Source organism: Octodon degus, unplaced genomic scaffold (genome assembly GCF_000260255.1).
Source record: "Octodon degus isolate 3935 unplaced genomic scaffold, OctDeg1.0 scaffold00059, whole genome shotgun sequence".
NCBI lineage: Eukaryota > Metazoa > Chordata > Mammalia > Rodentia > Octodontidae > Octodon > Octodon degus.
Genome location: NW_004524635.1, coordinates 4,645,985 through 4,655,875, shown reverse-complemented (window position 1 = coordinate 4,655,875; position 9,891 = coordinate 4,645,985). Strand labels below are relative to the sequence as shown.

General features: G+C 35.6%; 1 pseudogene; it reads left to right on the top strand.

The window, feature by feature from the left end:
* The first annotated feature begins 6,105 nt into the window (after positions 1-6,105).
* LOC101588370 lies at positions 6,106-6,510 on the top strand (annotated as a pseudogene).
* Positions 6,511-9,891: the final 3,381 nt, after the last annotated feature.

Below are 9,891 nucleotides of genomic sequence, written 5' to 3'. Positions count from 1 at the left end.
TGTGCACTGTGGAGAAAGATCAGGCCCAGTTGAGCCCAGCCTTGCAGGCATTCTTGAGGGCATCAGGCACATTTGAACAAACCAGATGCTAGCTAAATACCACTGAGAAGCTCTAATTCAGCACTGCTTCACCAAATCCTAGCTAAATTCTTGACCTACGTAATCATGGAAAAGAAAATAATTATTTCTTTAGCCCATTAAGTTTCAAGGTACATTATTAAATAACAATAGCTTTCAGAACAGTAGAGTAGGTGGTCAGCAGGAAGAATTTAATAAACCACTTAAGAGTAGAGGTAAGACCCCTATAAGGTATAATAAAATAATTACTATGTGTAGTTCTTGTCTTTTTAAAACAGGTTCTTGCTATGCACGTCAGGCTGGCCTTGAACTTACTTTGTAGCCCAGGTTAGTCTCAAACTCAAAGGTTCTCCTGCCTCAGTGTTCCAAGTGCTGGGATTACAGATGTGTGCCACCACACCCATCTTACTCTATATAATTAAATCCACTTCTAATTAAAAGAGGTAGATGCAGTTAGATACAGATAGGTTGTCCATGTTTGGATGTAGACTTTCTGATTGCTTATGGCAGTAAAGGAGAGGAGATACTGCTGCACTGCCTTCTTCCGCCTTTCTCCCATAACGCAGGATGCTCACCGGGGTGGGAGTGGCAGCCACTGCCTCTCCATGCAGAACACCCACTGAAATAGCAGGAAAAACTGTCTTCATTGGCATAATTCTTCCCCTGCATGTCTGGGATAGGACTTAGAAGTCCGAAGTTCCTGGAAGGACAAAATTCCATTTTCATGTTTATCAAGAACCTATACTGTAGGCTGGGGAGATAGCTCAGTGGCTTAAGTGCCTGCCTGGCAAGCAAAAGATCCCCAGTTCAATCCCCTGTACAAGAAAAAAAAAAAGGCCTTATCAAGAACCTATACTGTGTGATCTTAAATGTCTTAGGATAGAAAATATTAAGGCAAGACTATTGATCTCCATGTTTCTAAACACTGCTGGTACATCTACTCTCAATATAGAAAAAATAAAGCAATCACACCACTACCTAAGAGCTCAGAAACAAGCATGTTTTATGATTTTCTAAGTTCTTTCCTCACTTAGAAAATTAAATTGTTAACTATTTTTTCATTTATTGGACACAATGTATAAATACATTAATATGGTATATAACATCAAAAGACTTAGAAAAATAGTGTTTCAGAAGATAATAACCAGAAGAAAACATTATTTAGTCTTTGGCATAATAAATAAGGACAACGGCACTTAGCAGAAGCCAATTTTTAAGGAATAACCATTTATGTTAAGCCTTATGCTGTTTAAGCTTTACTTTTTTAATTTTTTTGGGTAGAACAGGGGATTGAACTCAGTCCCTTGTGCTTGCCAGGCAAGCACTTACTTTACTGAGCCACCTTCCTGGCCCCTGTTTAAGCTTCATAAAAGTCAAATAAGTCCTATAAAGGGGGTATTAGCATAATTTACATTTTCTACATTAGAAAGCTGAAGGTTAGAAAAATTTTAATATTCACTCAACTATTCAGTAATACTGCCTAGCTCCTTTTATGTTCTTAAAATTCTTTATTACATATTCTTTATAAGTAGATAAGGCCCTGTTACAAGAACATACAAAGATAACCTTTGGCCCTAATAGTGAATTTTGTTTCAGTTTAGAACTTCAGAATATAGAAATAGGATATATTTGTTTATTATCAGCACTAAAAGATTATCTAAATATTAATATGGCATTAGGTTATCATATTACATCAAGTATATTTAATTATAAAGAATGGTTATAAATCAAAAACAAAATATTTGACCTTCTGGAAGAATTTCATGAAACTATTATGGTCTTGAAATAAATATGAGAAACAGAAATAGTGAAGACTTAAAAGATACCTGAACTTGTTTCAGCATCATATGTGATTTGGCATGCACCTCTTATTTTACTTCTAGGGTTTTCATGGTACTGATGACATGCCCATGAAAAGGGAAAATATTCATAAATTAAAATTTGGATCTTATTCAAACATATTTAAAAATTACAATTTCAACACTCAATATCTGGTGGATGTGTGTGTTTGTGTGTGTGTGGCCAAAAGCCATAAACATGTTTAATGCGAAAAATGGTAAAACTGGGTGTTTTCACTCTGAAGGGTGTTGATCTAGCCTCTCTGCTTTCCAACTAAAATATCTCTGGACTTCAGAGATTTGGAAAATGCTTATAACAATGATTAAAAATCCTACCACTTATTTAAGACCAGTATTTGGAAGGAGTTTATAGCTATGAGGCTGGTTTAAAGAGCGCAAGAAGCAGAAAAGAGTATTTCATCCTCCTTCCATTCTCCCCCACAGGACTATGGACAATAAGAAAAATGAGCCACATTTTCTTGCCCGATGCTGCCTCTCAGAGTTTCCAGAGGAATGTTCCCGTAGAATCTTTACAATCGCACTGAAACTATAACTGTCAGAACATAGCAGGATGTGGAAAGGAGGAATTCCACATGCTAAGAAGCTGTGCTAGCCTGGAAGTTGTGCCTTTTTTAGTCTATTGTTCATCGCTAAAAAAAAAAAAATACCTGAGGCTGGAGACTTTATAAAGAAAAGATGTTTATTTAGTTCACAGTCTTGGCAGTCCAATAGCAAGGTGCTGGCACTGGCTTTTGGCAAGGGCATCGGGGAGAACAGCATCACACAGTAAGACGGAGGCAAGGGAGAAGGCAGGGTGAGCCAAGAAAGCAAACTTGCTTTAGAACAACCCAGTTTTTATAGGAACTAATTCAATCACATATTAACTCCCTCAAAACAGCACTAATCCAATTGTGCTAATCCAGTTGTGAGGGTACCGGTCCCATCACCTACTTACCTTCCATTAGGACTCATCTGTTAAAGGTCCTACCACCTCAACTGGACACTAAGCATCCAGCATATGAAACTTCAGGGGGCAAACATTATCTAAACCACAGCAGCTGTAAGAGAGCTGCACATAAAAGAAGCTGGCGGCAATACATATGGGCGCTCCCTTTCATCATGTGCCTGTCACCTCAGCCCTACAGATAACACAGCACTGATGGAAGGAACAGACAATACCAAGTGCTCTAGGTGAATCCCTATTGCATTAGGGATTGCAAAAATGTAATAAGTATCCCTAAGGAAGATCGCAGTAAATCAAGAAAATGGCCATATGGATAAAAAAAAGAAGCAAAATAATTGAAATACTAGCTAAAAGCATTCTGAAGAAGGAATAGAAAGAAGAGAGGATAAGAAACAGGAGGAGAAAAAAGACTCTTCCATATTTAAAAAGAAATCTTATGTAAGGTGGAGAAAGAATGAAAGATATCCAACAATACCTTGGAGGAGTTGCCCTTTGTGATGATAAGACTTATTATAAAATGAGTAAGTAAGTCCAGGATATGAGATGCAAAGATAGTCAAATAGATCCCAGACTGGTACCACATGTACCTGCAAACTAGCTCTACTACAGAGCTGACATTTAGGGTAGTTGGGGAAAATGCAGAAGTTGACTCTATGGAGAAAAATAATGCGGATCGGATCCCCATCTGGTATCATGCCTAAAAATCAATTCAGATGGGTTAAAAAGCACATGTGAAAGACAAACTTTCTAAAGCTTTCAAATAATCATAGGAGAAATAAATAAATGAGAAAGTGAATCAAACTTTAGCCCAAATAGCAATACTAATATCATAAACATTAGAAATTAAGACACAAAAAGTAACAGAGCAAAAATATATCCTAAAAAATGAAAAGCATATTGAAAAATACATGAATCATGATGATATACACCCAATACTGTGGACTCAAAAAACATAGTCACAACTGAGAGAAAATGAAGAATAAAAGAAAGCTAACAATTGAAATCAGAGATTTTAATATATCTCACTCAGAGCCAAATAAATAGAGCATTGCAAAAATTGAAAAACATTAAAATATTAACACTAACATTGATACTTACATGGACTTTGACAACCAATAGACATATTTCTTCAAATTATAATTGCTCACAAAAACTAATTCTGTAGAACTTCACAATCAAGTAAATTAACAAGTAAAATTTTGCCTGTTATATTCTCTGGCCATTGGCAAAAAATATAGATCAATAATAAAAGTAAATTTAGAAGCTGCATATGTATACAAACTAAGTAACTTAATACTAAGCCAAAGGAAAAATTTAAAGGCGATCTCAAAACACTAAGAAGTAAAAGACAGTGAAAACATTTCATTAGAAGTTTTAGGCCATAGATAAGGTGATATCCTAGTAGGAAACTTGTGGCTTTAAAATCATACAACAGAACATTTAAAATGTGTGGAAATGAACAATGAAGGAAACTGAAGGAAAGAGAAACAGAGCACATACTAAGAAACTAGAATGAAAATCATAATAAAGATAAGTGAAGTAATTTAAAAATAAAACACATACGCTGGGGAGGTAGCTCAGGAGGACAAATGTCTGCCCGGCAAACACAAAGTTATGAGTTCAATTCCTAATAGCAAGAAAACAAACAAACAAAAATAGAACACATAGAAACAAAGGAGAAAATTACAAACTAGTTTTTTGAAAACTTTAATGAGATGAAAAACCAACAAAATAATTAAATATCTTTTATAGATTCAATTCAAAGTCAAACTGGTAGTAGATCAAAACCTTCTAGCCAATGTAATCAAAGTTTATAAAATAAAATAATCATGAATAAGCTAATGAAATCATGAAAACCTCTTTGACATTAAGAAATCTATCTACATATCACATTAAGGAATTAAAGGAGAAAATGTACCACCATTTCAATAGATCATAAATTGTAATTGTTAAGGCTCACTCCAAATTTTTTTTAAAATAACTCAGAAAACTAAAAGCAGAGGGATAATTCCTACATTTGTAAAGATTTTTATATCTGAAAATACAGTAACAAACATTGGGGCAAAATGGAGAATCTACAGGTTTATCTTAAAACAAATCATGATTTTATAAAATGCTACCAACACTACTGATAAACATACAACATATGGTATATGCAGAGAAAAAGAACAAGAGGTATATGCATTCTTTCCAGTAATGATTACCAAGATGGAAAACAAAACAATCAATAAAACATTTAAATAAAAGAATTCAGCATGGTTGGCAGGTATAAAATCTGTACTAGCAATAACCAAACAGATTGTGAGGTACATATTACATAGGTACTGTAATGAGAGATATGAAGCTACTCAAAGTAGCAATTAAAACTGTCAAACATCTCTCACGACCTAACAGGGAAATGCGAAGTATTTTAGTTCATTCAATCGGGGGAATTAAAGTTGTCCAAGGACGTCAAAGTTCACGGAGTAAGAAAAAAGTTAGGACAGAGAGCCAATTAACAGCATGAAGAATCTATCCTACTCTTATATGGAAAAGAAGTGGCCGGCGTCAGGGCCACCAGCAGCACCATCTTTCACCTGTCCAACTGGCACTGGCATTGCAAAGGGCAAAGACAGATGAGAGAATCACTGACTCACTGTGGTCATTTCTGTCCTCCAGTCTTCCCAAATGATCCAAGAACTGTGAGGCTAAATGACACGGGACCCTGGAAAGCAAGGCTTTCAGTGGATATCTCCTATGATACTCAGCAAGGCAGGAGATGGAAAAGAGAGGAGAGAGGCTTGGCCATTTTAGTTACCCTAGTAGCGCATTGGTGGACCATTTCTTATCATGGTGTGTTTTGCTACCTAGGAATGCAGCTCTGACTAATCAAACCTACTTCCTCAGCTCTTGCCTTATGGGAGTTCCACTAAGTGCTTCCTCTGACCAGCCAGGGTAGCCTAGAGACAATCACCTTTGCAGCTGTTGCTAGTGTTCAATGATCCACGTTCTTCCTTATTTCTTTTAACCCCACTCACAGATCTATAAATAATCCCTTTAATCCTGCCAGGATTCTGACTTAGAAACACCAAAGATGAAATATTAATACGTATAAGAATAAATGAGCCTGGGCACTGGGCCGGGAAGCACAGGGAATGTCCAGGTTGGAGGTGGCTGAGAAGCTCACGGTGTTACATCCATTATAGTAGTGTGTTCTGGACTTGGAGTGGCTCATTGCTTACCAAGATGGCCGAGCCAGAGGACCAGGCTGTAAAATACTGTAGTTGGGAAGAGATTCAAAAGCACAAAGATAGCAAAATCACGTGGGTGATCCTGCGGCACAAGGTGTACGATTTGACCAAGTTTCAGGAACAGCATCCTGGCAGGAAGGAAGTCTTAAGAGAACAAGCTGGGGGTGATGCTACGGAGAATTTTGAAGATGTTGGTCATTTGACCGATGCTAGAAAACTGTCTAAAGCTTACATCATTGATGAGGTCCATCCTGATGACAGATCAAAGTTAGCCAAGTCTTTGGAAATTCTTGTTACTACTGTTGAATCTACTTCCAGGTGGCAGACCAACTGGGTTATCCCAGCCATCTCAGTTCTGGCTGTTGCCATAACATATTGCTTCTACACAACAGAAGACTAAATACCTCTCAGAAGACGAGGAGAGTGAAGACTGCCCTGGACAAGAGAAAAAAGAAGCCAGTGTTAATCATTTGCACTGACAGAAAGTTTCACTTGAGAAAATAATTTCAATATGTCTGTTCTTCCCTCCTGTGTTAGAAAGAAAAGAACAATTCTTTCTAGTCCTATATCTTCATCTTCTAGTCCTCCTTTCAGATGTGCTTTTTCAGCCTTATTTCATGCTTCTTCACTACATAATTTACTTCTTATGCCATCTTTTAAAATATATCTGGCTTTTAAAATGTGGGAAAAAAAAGATAAATGAGAGAATCTTTCAATCATGGGTTCAAGTTATATTTTCTTTCTAAATCATATTTTATCATCAGGAAAAAACAGAACCAGAGCATGGATTAACAGTGGAAAGATTCCCAAAATTTGAAGTAAGAATACAGTAATTTGAAGAATTAAGTTATTAAAAAGAGCTCTCTTTCCCAAACTTCTCACTCCATTTCTGACAATAACGCAGTGCCATTTTTGACCTTTGTGTTTTCCTGAGCAGCTCGGAAAGGAAGAAGATCTCCGAAAGCAACCAAAAATGAATCCCTAAATAAAAATTAGAAAGCCTTTTGTATAATACAATGTATCAAATGCTCCCAGTTACTGGTTACCACTTACTATCAAAGACTGCTGACTTTCTTTAGCCTTTTTCCTTCTGTCGGAATTTTTAAAACTAGATAATTTAGAGAGAAATGCAATCATCACCTATGAATTTTGTCATTTCTTCTTTGTATAGTGTTACGGTTTGTGTCCAGATACCCACCAAGGCCTCATTCAGTCATGGGGTGGTCTTCTAAAGTTTGTGAATAATTCATGGTCCAATGCTGGGATTATGGGTGTGAGTTCTACACCCATCCTAGGTGGTAGCCGGCACACAATATAAGTGAAGGGAAGAGGCTTGTTTTCTGTGGTTCCTCCCTTTTGCTCTTCTTGACTTTTCTGTCCTCTGTCACCATGAACTATTGTTCCTCTGCCATGTGCCTCTCTGCCTTGGAGCCAGCTCATTATGTATTTAAACCTCCAAAACTGTGAACTAAATAGACTTTTCCTTCTTTACTTTGGTTATCAGGTATTTCATCCCAACAGCAACAGAAAAATAACCAGGACAGAAAGCTATGATATGAGACTGAAAGTCATTTCTAATAGACACTCTTACTCATTATTCATATTCTCAACTTCTGAATAAATTCCTTGAAAAGTGGACAAAGATTTGTGTCATGTTCTACAAGACTGCAAAATACACCACTTTCTGTATCCAAGATAATTACCTAAATCCATGGCAATGCTTTTAAAAAAATTTTATTTTTAATTAACTTTATTGAGAAGCAAATAACAATGAGACAGTTGCAAAATCGATTAGTAGGACAGTTTCAATAATTAATACATTGCATATTGTTGTCTTCATAGTGGTTATTCATAGTACATGATGCAGACATAATATCCTGTCCAAACACTATTAGTACAAATCTTTCTTCTCACTGAATTAAGAGAAAGAAGCTGTATAGCTATCTTAACTATTTTGTATGTACAGAAACAAAATGGTCCTTCATTTGTATCCCCTTTTTTTGTTTAGTTTTGTCAGAGATGGGTATTCCATTGCCATTTAAATATTGTAGATGTGTGAATTCAGCAAAATAATCCAATATAGTCCAGTAGTCCATCATAGTAGCAGGTTATCCATAGGACTGGCAAAGTCAGATGGCAAGTGTCCCTTTTAGGATTAGAGTTTGACTCCTGTTCTTGACACTTCCAGGCTCATCTGCTTTCACACTTCTACCAACCACATCAGATCCTGACTCCCACATTTCTCATCTCTATATCATTTCCTGATGAATAAAATGCTGTTTTACTGACTGCCAATTTAGGAAAGTTGAATGAACGTAACAGACTTTGTTACGGATGTCATTTAAGGCTACTTTTAATAGAAATTTCACTGTTTCTCATGGTAAGAGTAAAATTTCATGCCACTTGATTCATGAAGTGAAATTGTCTCTGAATCTTCAGTGAGTCACTTTATTTTATTAAAAAACAAAAATTCAAAACAAAATAGTAAGAGTAACTATAGTTAATTCAGAATACGAGCCATACACTAGAGATTTTTTACAGAGAATGAAACAGATAATAACATAAAACTTTCTTTTCTATAACATAGTCATCTTAGTGACAAAAATTAGTATATATTAAAATATTTTTGAAGCAACAAAATAAGTAATTAGAGAAAGTATATGAGCTCTCTTCTTCCTATTTATCTCTCTTCTATTTTGCTCTTCATTTGTGTATTTACATATGTTTTGTGATTCAAATACAGGAGAAGACATGTGATAATTGAGCTTGTGTGTCTGGGCTATTTTACTTAACATAATGTACTCCATTTGTATCCATTCACCTATGAACACCTCAAGTTTATATTTCATTTCAGCAGCATAGTACTCCATTGTGCATAAATACATTTGCCTTATCCATTCATCTGTTGGACATACGTGCTACTTTTAAGATCTAACTATTCTAAATTGTGTATCCAGAAACATGGATATGCATATATTCCTATAATATGATCTTAACTCTTTTGGGAAGATACCTATGGGGCAAGAGTTGGGTCAAATGGAATTTATATTTTCAGTATTTTGAGGAATCTTTAATTCTATAGCAGTTGCATTACTTTAAATCAACACCAACTATTAGAAGAGTTCCTTCATCCCTACATTCTCACCATAATTTGCTATTAGATGCTTTTTATAATAGCCATTCTTTCTAGGGTAAGATGGTATCTCCATGGTTTAATTTACACTTATTGATGGGCAAGAATGTTGACCACTTTTTCATATATTTATTAGCCATCTATACTTCTGAGAAAACTCTGTTCATTGTGGTTGTTCTTTTTCTATTGGGTCCTTTATTTTGGGAAGTCTACATTTCTTGAGCTCTTTATATTTTCTAATTGATAGTCCTTGCTCCATTAAATAGCTGACCAAAGTTTTTCCCATTCTGTACATTGTCTCTTCTCTCTATTGATTGTTTCCTTTGCTGTGCAGTGTTTTAATTTGATATGATCCCATTTGTTAATTATTGGTATTATTTCTTGTGCCACTGTGGTTCTGTTCACAAAGTTCTTAAATGCACTTCCTCAAAAGTTTCAACTATTTTGTCTTCCAGGAGATTAGATAATCCACTTTTAAATTCTAAATTTTTGATCCATTTTTATTTAAGTGTAGTGTGTGGTGAGATACTATATGTATGTCTAGACTACATCTTCTGTATGTGGATATCCAATTTTCCTAATACCATGTATTAAAGAAAGATACACATGTATCTCAATAACACAATATATTGTGTTGAGACAGACAGA